At 45.4% G+C, this 13,652-nt stretch overlaps 1 protein-coding gene across 1 annotated transcript in view; it reads right to left on the bottom strand.

Annotated features, from left to right (window-relative positions):
• The window catches only part of LOC135911708 (very long chain fatty acid elongase AAEL008004-like), a 32,491-nt gene extending 19,039 nt beyond the window's left edge, over nucleotides 1–13,452 (bottom strand). Inside the window, exon 1 of the mRNA XM_065444061.2 lies at nucleotides 13,337–13,452. The gene's annotated coding sequence lies outside the window, so the exon portion shown is untranslated. The remainder of the gene's footprint in view (nucleotides 1–13,336) is intronic.
• Nucleotides 13,453–13,652: the final 200 nt, after the last annotated feature.

The following is a 13,652-nucleotide window of genomic DNA, read 5'->3' as shown; positions in this document are numbered from 1 at the left end:
TGCCAGCAGACACTAGGATTTAACTTTCTCTCTCAACTGCAACCAATTTCAATAAAAGCGATTAGCAGGATTATCTCAGAAAAGCGTTTCTGCGTTTTACAAGTATTTGAATAGGCCGCGTCGGATTGGGCCCGAGCTAAAGCTTCCTCTTAAACAATTTATCGAGGGATCAAATACATGAATAATAACTGCATTGTCATTGCCAAAGATGCTGCAAACGAATTCTTGAAAGCTACGCTCTGTAAATACAAGTAAAATACGTATTTTTTTCATAAAATATTATACTCGTATGTGCCAAAAATTGTGCCCAACATAACTGACACCAATGCTTCCATGTTTTTTGTCTATTTATTAAGTAAAGAAAATATTACACGAACTTTAAAACTAATCAGTTCGAAACCAGGAAAGCAGTGCATGCCGCTGATATGAAAAATTAAAAGGCAATGAACTGAACAAGTTGAAGACAAATATCTTAATGAAACTTTGTCATTCAAGAACCGTGCTAATTACATGCTTGTATATATGCAATGGCCAGTGAAAAATCTCAATGACGCTGTCATTTGTTCCTATGTATTACGCAGGAGTAGCTGTCCCTTGTCGTGTATCGTGAGTAATTGCACCGAAGTTATAGTCGCGAGAGAGAGCACGTATAAAAAGCCGGAGTTCTGCAAGATATATGAGGGCAAGTTAAATGAATGAGCCAACAACGGGGTACTTTATTTAGAAGTAGTCTTCATGAGAATTTAGACATTTGTCCTATTCACTAACGAGTTGCGTGATTCCCGTCTTATAAAACTCCTTGGGTTAATGCTTCAAAAAGTCTGTATCTGGTTCCCTTGAGCTCTTTTTTCGGTTGCCCCAAAATGTAGAAGTCGCAAGGTGACAGGTCTGAGCTGTATGGCAGATGTTGCAGCGTTTCCCACTTGAACTTTGCCAGTTTTGTATTAACCACATAAGCGACGTGGGGACAGGCATTGTCGTGGAACAAGATGACCCCATTCGTCAATTTTCCACGTTGTTCGTTCTTGATTGCGACACGCTGCAGTTCTGGCGTTTCACAATATCGGAAACAATTGATAGCCTCTCAAGATTTAGCAAATTCTGTCAGTAATGGACCCTGTCGATCGACAAAAAAAGTCAACAACACCTTTCCAGCGGAAATGATGGCCTTTACGTTCTTTGGGCGTGGTAAATTCGAATGTTTCCGCTGTAAGCTTTGCCGTCGTGTTTCAGGCTCGTATTAGTGGCACCAAGGTTCGTCCCCGATCACAGTTGCAAACAAGAAGTCGTCATGCTCATTGTGATACCCGATCAGATGAGTCAAGGCAGCGCGAAACTTCTCCGTCTTCTCGCGATGGATAAAAATCTTGGGGATCCTTGCGCACCAAAGAGGCGATAACCGAGAAGCTCATGAATTACGGCGGGAACCGAACCATGACTGATGTTCAGACGGTCTGCCAGTTCATCGATGCTTATCCTCCGTTCTTGTTTCAGCAGCTCATGAACCTTTGAAATTGTGTGGGGGGTGATTGCACGATGGTTTTGGCCCGGTCTTGGAATGTCTTTGCAACGTCCTTTGAACCGTTTGCTCCAACGCTTCACAGTGGTCAATGAAATGCAGTGTTCAACGTACACGGCAGTCATATGGTGATTATTTCTGTTTTGGAAATACCTTCAGCTGTCAAAAACTTCGCGAAACCGAGTTGTTCAACTTTTGAAGTGTCCATTAGGTGACGCAACCATATTCAACCCAGTGTATGAGGGCATTAAAGAACATTTATCTTCACACCTGCGTGTCACTTTTGTAAATGAGACATGCCGTTCTCCTACGCGCATGCTTCGCAGATAATGAACCGACCCATTATTGCGCGGTTAGGGTAGGCTCACTTTCATTTGACTTGCCCTCGTACATTAGAAATGCAAAGATACAATGGGATAGGCAAATGCGAAAATACGGCTTGATAAAGGAAAAAAAAGTGTCACTGGAAACAAAGTTCACTGCATGTATACACAAAACCTCGCAACAAGATATTTAAGTATACGTATAAGTCTCCAATGAGTTTATGTATGTAACTGTATAAGCTAACTGTATATAATGCGTCTAATAACTGTATAACTGTAATAACTGTATAATGCGTATATAATACTGTAATAAAGAAGTAACTGTATATAATGCCTCAAACAAGGCAAATAAACATGCTGCACAATCATAGATTCACAGAATCCTAGATTCCGCCCCCATTCCATCCACTCCCCCCGATGTATTGCGCGCGACAGAAGGCGGCGCGCTTGCTCCCCGCTTTTCTCCTTTGCGCACACAAGACTGAGCCACCATCGTCGGCTCACCCATTCCAACTCCCCTCCTACGCTTTCACTCGCACATACAGTATGCAGCGCGTGGTCACGATGTTATCACCCTTGGACTTTATACGAAACATGAGGGCGATGGCAGGAATGCGCCTGGAGTGTCCATATAATTGCTTTCGCAATAATATTGTCACGTAGTGGTGACGGCGGTCGCAGGGACGATGAGGACGGACAAAGGTTTGCCAAAAGAAGACTGTTTATTGGGCTGACTTGCGCCCACAATGCCCTGAACTACCCGGCGACGGCGAGGCGACCAGCGTGCTCGGCGGTCGTCGAACAGAATGCCCGCCGCCGTCGTGTGCGCTCAATTTAAAGCGCGTCTTGGCGCGTCTCAACTGGGTGCGTCTTGCGTCTGATGGCGGCAGCGCGTCTTGCGTTGCGTGGCGCGTCTCAACTGGGCGCGCCTTGCGTCGCATGGCGGCAGACTTGAAGAGTGAGCAAGCACTGCATAGATTCGCGGCAATATAATAAACGTATCCGGCAACTGAAGCGTCCCGTCGCCCATTACTTTCCGCAAAAGAAGTATCAAAATCGAACTTTCACCATGCGACAATTCGCTGCGCCGCAACAATGTATTTTTTTTTCTGTGAGGCGGAGGCACCGAAATGAAAAAAAAAACGCATAGGAAAGCATCTTGGCCAGAATCTAATGCCTACTTCGGGCACCTAATGGGGCTACGGAAGGAATACCGAAGAAAACATGAGACGCTTGGTCCACTGAGAACCATACGCATACTGCTCAGTATCCCAGACTTTCCGGAAAGGTTCCGCTCAAGCAATGCGGTGCAATCCTTCGAGTCCCCACAGTGATGGCGGCGAGCGACCATTGTTTTTTTTTTTCTCGTCTGCTAGCCAGAAAGCGTCCAAAACTCTGTCCGGTGAAAATCCACTCGGCCAGAGCAAACCGAACGCGCACCGAAGTGTACCGCACGGTGGTCGGGGCCATACGAGAAAAATGTATGCGCTCTGGTTGGCTCTGGCAGCCCGCGGGTAGGGTAGCGAGAACAAAAAAAAAATTGAAGAAGCTCAATGTGTCCTCGCGAATAAAAGTCAAAGTAGAAAAAATAAATAAGAACGTATTTACTTTGGCTGGCTTTAGTGTCTTGACATGGATGTTCTGGCTTAGGTTAAAAAAAATGTTGATATTTTTTTATGTGACGTGATGGCACAAATGAACCACCCCAACGCTTCGTCTCATTGGACCTCGCTGCCTGCTTTGTCAACTCGTCTGCTAGTGTGTTGATTTGGCTTGTCTCGTTGTATGTTCCGATGTAAGACTTTAGAAAAGTCAATAGACCTTTGGCGTCAAATGTTTATAACAACATTAAACCCACAAAGTTCCGCAATTGAAAATCTAAAGCACAACTTTGGAAATGTCAATGCACCCTTCACATCAAGAGCTTATGAGATTTATAGCCATAAGGTTTCGCAATTGATATCCATGCGCTCTATAGATTCCGTGGCCTCAGTGAGATGCCGCGGCGAGCCCGCTCACCATTGCGCCCTTGAAACTTTGTGCTCGGATGGGACTGCTTGGCGTTATGTGACTCCCGGTGTATGGGTGTTGCCACGAAATCCAGCCCGAGTTTGCAATCTTCGCGGTTAAATGTCTTTTCGAGCGTCAAAAAGACATTCTAGACAAAATCCAGAGTGATTTCCGGCGCCGGGTGTCGCTTTGGTCGGCGCTGCATGGACAGCACGAAAAAATTTCGGGGGGGGCTGAAGCCCCATAAGCCCCCCCCCTGGCTACGCCCCTGTACCTATGTAGAAAGAGCATTGACTCACGATGGCGGAAAAGAACTAAGAAGCTAACCAGTAAGTATGCCAGACACGATGACGAAGAAAGACAGAGCATTAAATGACAGGTTAAGAACGCGGAAGGTGAAAATTTCATAAATTCAATGGAAAAGAAGCATAGTGTGGAATTACATCGATACTCGAAACAGCAGATCAGGAAGGGAACTTTTTATGATGACTCAAGAGGCAGTGCCCTGTTCTTTGAAGCTAGGTCAGGATGTCTTAGAACGCGCAGCTATAAAAGAAATATAACGAAGAAGAAGACACATGTACTGTGTGGGGTAAATCAGTAGAAACAATAGAACACCTCATACAGCTAGGACAACAGGCGGCCCTTGTAGACGCTGCCTGGGTCAAAGGCAAAGAGGCCTACACGGCCGTGGTGGTCGACAACCGGGGCGAGGTACGGGACCCCGTCACCATCTTCACTAAGGATTCCACGGTGGCGGAGCAAGCCGCGATTGCTGTAGCCATCAGGAACTGTAAATGGTCTTTCATCTATAGTGATAACAAAGCAGCAATCAAGAGCTTTGACAAAGGCTATGTCGCTGGGACTGCGGCTAAAATTATCGACAAGGTCGAAACTATCAAAACTGAAATCCGATGGTTTCCTGCACGTATGGGACAAGTGGACGAGACTCGGCCCAACCTCAACAAGGTGACGAACGACCTGGCACGAGGACTTGCTTGCCGTGCCGGTCAGAACCGAACCGACGCCCACTACCATTCCGGGGAGCATAAAGATCACTTACTAGCTTACAACGACATCACTAAATATTACTACTTGGGGCGTAGGCAATTCCCACTGCCACACGTAAAATTGAACAGGGCTCAGGCAGTCACGCTACGTTTACTGCAAACCGGCACGTACCCCTCTCCGCATTTCATAAATAATATTCACCCTGAAAGAGAAATTAGGAAAGAATGTAACGTGTGCGATGGCACCATTGACATCAGAGACATGCTGGCGGGCTGTCCCGCGACTCTCGCCGACCCCGAAAAAAATGGCTTTACTGGCACAAGATGATATCAAGCTCTTCATATCAAGATCAACTATGGGCTGTCCAGAGGGTCCACGATGACGCCATAAGGCTTGGCCTGGCGGTGCCGACGTGGATGCGGCCCGCCTCGGTCTGAAAAGACCGGGCTTCAGGACTCCAATAAATTTTTGTGAATGAATAAATGAAATACTAAAACGAGATAGTATCCATCCCGATGTCGATGCGGGCACAGTCATGCTTCCTGAGTCCCTAGGATTCATAGATAACAATAGTCATTTAAATAAATATACGGTGGAAATCAGCAAAACGTGATTGAAGGATTGGTGCCTCAAAAAAGAAGGTGACATAAGGTTAAAAGTGCAGGAACAAGTATTTAAAGAAAGTGGCGAATTTTAATAACTTACAAGACAGTTAAACAAAAATAAAAAGCTGAGCATGGTGGCAACAGCCATCACCCCGTTTCAAAGGGGACACTCCTACCTTCCATCCAATCCATCCATCGTGGGAAGTGGGAAACCGACAATCGACTATTGATTACTGTCTGATAACAGAAGGAATTAACGATACGCTGAGAGAAATGGTCATTGACGAGGCAGGGTATAGCAGCATAGGGAGTGACCATAAACGCACCATTTTGAAAATGGTATATGTAGTTGGGACAGATAGCAAGGAGCGCAAAATGTCCGGTCCAAATTGGAACGCTGAACAAATAACAAATATAGTCACAAGAGTCGAGGAAGAACTTAGCAAATGGCCAAGCAAAGAGTGGGAATATATTGAGCTTCTAACTGTAATAACGACAGAAATACGACAAGAGAAGCAACATGCTCGTTGAAAAGGAAAAAAGAAACCAAAAAGCTGGTGAAACAGGGAGGTACAGGAAGATATCGCCGAACGACAGAAAGCATACCGAGAGCGAAGGCGGGCAAAAAAGAAAAAGAAAGAAGCGCAGTTGCCGCAGGATGAAGTAGCCGGAAAATGGGAAATATGGCGGGAGAAAATATCTGTGGTTCAAATGCTGGTTCAAATACTGGTTGAAGCAAAGACAAAAGCTTAAAGTGATTGTTGGTGGTCAGAAATAGGCGAGAAAAAAAAAGCCGGACCTAGAATATTTCGGAACCACATAAACTTGTTAGGCCGGAAGTCTGTCACAGTACAACAATATCCTAGACGAAGATAGAAACAAACTGGAAGGGGACGCGGCATTAAGTTACATCCGGAAGATAACAGCCGAATCTTTCCAAGGCAATGACGAGGTTGTGTATGAGGAAAAAAAGAGCATGAGGAGAACCAGATAGAAAAGGAGCTGGTGCTGACAAATTTCAACTGGAAGAAAGCCGAAAAGAAAATTTATAAGCGCACAGCCACAGGGCTAGACGAGGTTCCCGTTAGGCTGATTAATGAACTAGGACCAAAAATTAAGGAATCTCTGTTGAAAACAGTAGAAAAAAAGTTAAACAGACGAATACCAGACAAATGGCGACAAAGTAGAATGAATTTAATTTATAAAGGTAGGGGGAGAAAGACAGAATTCACTCGTATAAACCGTTGACCATATGTAGGCTAGCAATGCAGGCAATTAAATTAAAGCTGCAAGCATGGCACAGAATAATGGCATTTTGGAAGAACTTCAGAATGACTTCAGAATAGGTAGACGTTAGGATGATAACTTATTTGTCCTTGCTCAGGGTACTAAAATATCTAGAGTAGAAAGGAGACCGTTATATGTGGCCTTTTTAGACATTGCAGGAACGTATCACAACGTAGACCACAACATTTTGCGCGGTATTCTGGAAGGCAAAGGCGTAGGCGACGATTGTCTACAGCTTTTGAGAGATATTTACCTAGAAAATACCGTTTGCGTTGAATGGGAAGGGATGAGGAGCGAGGAGAAAGTTCGTATCAAAGACTGAGGCATGGGTGCCCTTTATCCCCACTACTGTTTATGATATAGATGGTGACGATGGAAAGGGTGCTAGAAGGAAGTAATATCGTGTTTAATCTCTTATACAAATAGGCAAATACAGTAGTAGAGCAGAAGTTTCCAGGTTTGTTTTATGCGGACGACAGCGTGTTGGTAGCTAAAAAGCAAAGTGATTTGCAACCTCTGGCTCTCAGTGGACAGGAAGGCGAGAATTTAGGTCTGAAGTGTAGCGTTAAAAGAACAGATGTTATGGCATTCAATGAAAACAGTGAACAGACAGTGTCAATACAGGGCCAGGAAATACCTCGGGTAAAAGAACATAAATACCTTGGTACATGGATAAATGAAGGCAGTAGATATATGGAAACAGAAAAAAACAATAACAGTAAAGGGGAAGAGAAATGCGGCTATAATGAAACGCAAAGCGCTATGGTGATACAATAGGTACGATGTGCTACGGGGTATGTGGAAAGGTGTAATGGTTCCAGGACTTACATTTGGAAATGCGGTTGTTTGCTTGAAATCAGGGGTACAATCAGGACTCGATGGCAACCAAAGGTCAGTGGGAGGCCTCGCATAGGGGCTTCACGGGAAGACTACAAATGAAACTGTGCAGGGTGATATGGGCTGGAGAAGCTTTGAAGTCTCACAGTAAAATTGATTATGAAGAACGACAGAGAAATATGGAAGAAGGCAAATGGGCTGGGAGAGTGTTAAGATATTTTTACAGGAATAACTCTGATTCACAGTGGAGGAAAAGAACTAGGATGCTTACCAGTAAGTCTGCGACCGGTAAGGTGAGCAACACAGCCACAAAGAACGTCAAGCAGAAAGTCAGAGAGGCTAAGATAATCTCACGGGTGGCGGCAATTGAAAAGAAACCAGCTATGAGTAATTACTTACGAGGAAAAAACGAAATCAGGAAAGAAAAAAATTTATGATAACTCAAAGGGAAGCTCATTACTTTTCGAAGCGAGATCGGGATGCCTTAGAACACGCACCTATAAAGCGAGATATAAGAAGGAAGAAGAAGCATGTGCTTGCTGCGGTAAAGCTAGGGAAACGATTGAGCCCGTTTTATTGGAATGTGAAGATATCTGCACAGCGGTCGATTTAGGCACCTCTGACCTCCTTGAAGTTCTTGTGTTCAGCGAGAGCAGGTGGAAAGTAAACATTATTGAAACGACAAACAACGGAGGCGTACAAAAACAAAGTTCACAAAAGGGGTTCAGAAAGTTTGGTGATGGGAATTCATCGTCTCTTTTTTTTTCGTTTTTTTTTTCTTGTTTAGCATAGGGTGGACATTAGGCAATATAGTAACGAGAGCTCGATGGTGCAACCCACCAGCCCGTTCCAAAGGGGACGCTCATAGCATCCATCTATCCATCCACCCATCCATCCGTCCATCCACTTACTCATCTATCCACCCATCCATCAAGTAAACATTACAGTTACGCAAACTGCAGTTGGCGGGAAGCGTGAGATGCAGTCAGGGATCTTTGAATACTATAGCGTTCCATTCTTAAAGGCGACGCTTAAGCGTCTTCCAAATTTTTTCGCGTGCCATCGGGATCGGGCTCACTATTAGTGATCTGGTTCGCCGCCACAATGGCGGGATCTGAGCTCGCCGCCTGCGTTGTTCCCGATGCCTCTTTGTGCGTCGCACGTTCGGGTAACACATTTTCCGCTATATGAAACCCTTTGCACTTGACTTTCCATCGATTATGTCTCAATGATTTTGAGCTGTTTCATAATTAAAACGTTAACCGCGGCAATTGATGGTACTCGAGATCTTTCTGCCCAACCGGTATTTTGCAAAAAAATTTTTTTTTTGTACCAGGGCTTTGCAGTTTGTTTAAGGTTAACGTAGCCCGGAACAATCAGAAGGAGTGGATTCAAAGAGGACGCGCTGGCTGTATAATCAGGGACCAGACTTAGCTCTCCCTATTTTGGGTCATATCCTTCTTGCATGGGTTACAGCTTCGCGTGCGCCTTACACGTGCGTGCGCCTGCGTGCGTGCGTGTGACTATACGGCTTTCAGCGTTCTTGCTTCGTAGAAACAAAAAAAATATCACTGGCAAGGTTCTTTCTTTTTTGATTATGGGGTTTTACGTGCCAAAACCACTTTCTGATTATGAGGCACGCCGTAGTGGAGCACTCCGGAAATTTCGACCACCTGGGATTCTTTAACGAGTACCTAAATCTAAGTACACGGGTGTTTCCGCATTTCGCCCTCATCGAAATGCGGCCGCCGTGGCCGGGATTCGATCCCGCGACCTCGCGCTCAGCAGCCTAACACCATAGCCACTGAGCAACCACGGCGGGTTGGGGCAAAATTCTAGAATCGTTGTTAATTCTAAAGTTTGCTTCACTGCAGTGTAATTGTGTTACTTGTGAAGCATGCACAGCATATGGAAACGGGCCATTATGACGTGGCCTAGTATGTGTTTCTTAATTATACACGCGTGCACCCACCGTCTCCTCTCACATACGAGCACAGAGACATCTCATGAATGTGCTGTAAGCCATTCAAAGCTGTTTCTGACGTTGCAGTGTGTACTGCGGCGACAAGCAGAGCCCTAAATGTAAGAAAGTAATATTTTGCTTATCAAACCAACATTCATGCAGTTCATGTTTTTTTTTTGAAATTTCGAATTGTTTCTACAGCAATAGCTACGCGCTCGCAAGTTTGGCGGCAGAAGGGCTGAAAACACCACAGCCACTACCTAAATATTGGGCTCGTACCGTGACAGCAGTGGGTGAGAGCGCAAATGTGTAACTATGCGCCGTGATAATGGCTCGTTTAAACTCCTAATATGCTTCAACGCGTAGCAGTGCTATGGTGCGGCAAAGCTAACTTAAGAGACCCGGAATATGCTGTTTTTTTCAGATCTTTGCCAATCACTGGAATTATTATTTGTGTCGTACCATGTCATGTGCACTCGGTCACTGCCGTAAAAATTGCGCTGGTACACTGGTCAAAATAAGCTGCAAAGCTTGTAGTAGGTGCCTTATTTGTGATCGCAGTCAGGACTGCTTGTCGTTTATCAATGAATGGCTGTTTTTTTTTCATCTGTAGTTGCAAATCTCTCTTTAGCTGACTCAATGCTCTCTTACTCGACATCCTTATTGTCTGCTGGTGCTTCCTGTATGACAGACCTCATCATTATCTTCAGCGTAAGTCAGTGCACTGTAGCCCTCTATAGTTCTTGCAGTGCTCTATAAATGGGTTAAGATCAGGGGTTACTTCACGGAAAAATATCTAGTTTGTAGCCTACAAGCGCTTAATTTTTGTAGTGATCTACAATACGCTGCCGCCGTTACTTCCAGTTTCTCAGCATAAGTGTTGCAGAGCTGTACAGTTTACTTCTGCTACTACTTAGTTTCATTAAGCCCTACAAAACTTAGAAAAACACTCTAGGTAGTCAGTGTCAACTTCGGTGGGGCTGCATAAGAACTCACAAATTAAGTATGTTGTGTCTCCATTTTTCAGTATTCCTTACATGAATAAGCAGTCGTTACAATGGTTAGGTTACAGCTTGCTTTCCTGATCCACAAATGTATTTGAGCCAGCATTCAATAAGTGATGCCTTCTGAAACGTTCTCTGTGTTATGTAGTTTCTTTACAGTAAATTACTGTACGTCGTCAACACGGATTCTAATATCGATTATTTGTGTGCACTGCAGTGGGTATGCTTTGTCGCAACGTTTGACAAAACATCGGCTAAGGCTTCCATACAAGAAGAATCTTTAATTTGGCTTTGCTAACATGGTTTCGCGCCTGCTGAATAAATCCTCCCAGGTAAGTTGCGTCGACTGCTTTTGGAGCGCAGTTCCTAGGCGCCCGTTCCTGCAGCTAGTGCCGGCTTTGTCCTTCGTAACCGAGCGAACGAACGCAGCGAAGGATAAACGCGAATGCGGAGCGCAGCAGAAGATCAAAGACGGCAATAGAGAAGAGAGCGTGAGGAGGAAAGTGGAGGAGGAGGGCATAGGAAGAAAAAGTGTAGTGCCACGCAAGACGGGCTTTGCGGCGACGATGGCTACGAGATGGCGCCAGAGTAGCGCGCGCCGTCTCTATGGAAACAAAGCGCTGCGTGAGCGAAGGTCCGCCTGCGGCGGCTGATGTGAATGGTACCCACGCGTCACTCACGCGCCACAGCTCACCATCTGCCGATTATCGAGGCAGTCGCGCCACATTTCGATCCGTTTGCAACGTGCCACTCGAGACAGATTGTCGGCGCCATCCAATATACCGCGAAGTGAGAACACGTATACAGTTGCGCTCAAATTTCGCATTAGGGAATGTCGCAATCGTCGGCGAATTTTTTTTAAAGCCTTATTGTGAGGGGATCGCACAATGTTGTGCGGAAGTACATGCGTGTGCGTGTAAGACAGGTATGATGCTGCAGGTTCCTACATCATGTCAAGATCCTCTGCAAAATTTTGTCATAGCTGTATTTTATCTGTGCTACCTTTTGTCATATATTTCAAAAATATTAATTAGATATATCATAATTTAGTGACTTATTTACCTTCGCTCTTTAATTTGGCTGCCACGTTCGACCTTCCGCAAGGTGTGCGTTTCTGTGTGAAATTATTCAGCCTGGGTCATTACTTGAGTACAGGATTTTGAGTGTAGTAATTTCTTAATGGCTAGTTACATAGATGCTCAGGGGTACCCGAGGCAATACATGCAATGATAATTTCGCAATCTCTACAAATATTTTTGGACTTTGGGGGGGAGGGAATTCTCGCTTGAGTACGTCATGAGGTATGCTCTACTCTTGTATGCCGTATCATCCAGCGTCGCGCTTTGCTGTTGTGATGGACTTCAGCCAATTACTGTCGGCTGAAGATAATTTGAAGAAAAGTGATTTACCCAGAATACAGCTCAAGAAGTATTGATTTGTGATGCTTGGTCACCAGTAATTTGCGTGGTACCAGCTTGCCCTATACTATGTCATGTTTAAGTATGAACGAAAGTTGACAGCTTGAAAGGGCAAAACGTCGAGCTCACTTTCGGCTTAACAATGCGAAGCGTGAAAGACAGTATGCCATTTTATAAATTTATTAGTGCCTCTTTAGCAACAAAACTCCGTATATATTACTGGGAAGGCACTTCCCTGTCTGACTATCCTATGCATTTGAATTACTATTTGCCAGAAAATATACCAGTTTTAAACATCATCATATAGCTACCTTAGACGCCCAGTACTTTAAGAGAAAAGAGGGCCTAAATTTGTTCGTAGTGCGAGTCAAACTTCTTGCTTGGCACTTATTGCTAACTGAAGTTTCAATATGCACAGTTTGTTTTCCTGAATTTTTTATTTGTGTGCAGATTTTCCTTGCTTGTTTCTACGCGAACCTTCACACGTGACCGACGACAGGAAGCTTTTGTGGCTAGCCACTGCCCTCCTACGAAGTAAACATATTCTGGGCAGCCTGGCCGGCTATGGTTCCGGCAGCAGACACCTTAAAGATGCATGTGTGGCCACCTTTGCTGCTATTTGTCACCATTGTTTTACATGCTCTGCATTTTTTCTAATCTACTAGGCAATAGAGTTTGAATATGGAACTTGGTGTGAAGCAGATGTCTTGCTGCATTTCAGCCTGCATTCATGCTTTGTGCACTGCACAGCATGAAGAGATCAGCTGGGGTGCCGTCGGAGATCGGTTCGAAACGCGCGCTCAGTTTGCGTTCAGTTTTGCCTCACGCGATTGGCCGAAGCCGCGCCGAGTCGTCGGCCGCCGGACGCTGCTGACTTTCCGTCATCGGTAAGAGAACAGTCGACTGAAACACGCACAGCAGTTAACGGGGCGCGATTGCATGTTTGTACACAAAAAGCGCACTTTCGTGATACGGCGGGGCTTTCATAAACACAGCCCAAAGGTTCGCGCCTACAACACTTTTTCCCGTTCGCCAGTCAACAATGCCACCAGACAGTTTTAAAAAAAAAATCAAGGCCCACGACTAAGTCATGGACAGAACCCAAGCTACAGTCTACAATAAAAACCCCGACAGCATGCAACAACTCTCCATTCACTCCGTAAAACGCACTGACACGGTCCCAGCAAAACGTAACTTTTCCTCCTATATAGGAGGCATTTAAACGCAAGACTCATCGCTGTAACGGTTGCTTCCGTACCCACTAAGGCCATTGTTGAAACACTGTCAATTAGTGCAAACACGTTATTCTTAAGCACACAAATGAGTGGAGGTATATCGAAGATTTTCTAGCGAGCTCACCTCCGGCGGCCGCGTTGACTAGTATTCCGGAGTTGGTGACGGACAGCGACGCGGCAGAGACGGTGACCGGCTTACGCCAGGAGCATGTGATGGCGTCAAGCTGCGATCGGAGGCCGGGGAACGATTCCGCAGCGTCCCCGGGAGCTGGTGAGAAATGCTTCCGGGAAATGTGTGCGAGGGCGAGTGTGCGTGACGGAAAGTGGAACGCGTGGCCGGCCAGACGTCGTGGATCGGTCGTAACTCGGTGGTTGGCGGCGATTGCAGAACCCCGCAATGTGGCCCACGCCACCGCAGCCGTAGCACAAAGGACGACCGA

Source organism: Dermacentor albipictus, chromosome 5, assembly GCF_038994185.2.
Source record: "Dermacentor albipictus isolate Rhodes 1998 colony chromosome 5, USDA_Dalb.pri_finalv2, whole genome shotgun sequence".
NCBI lineage: Eukaryota > Metazoa > Arthropoda > Arachnida > Ixodida > Ixodidae > Dermacentor > Dermacentor albipictus.
Note: the sequence above shows the minus strand (reverse complement) of the source record. Positions and strands in the feature narration are given on the sequence as shown.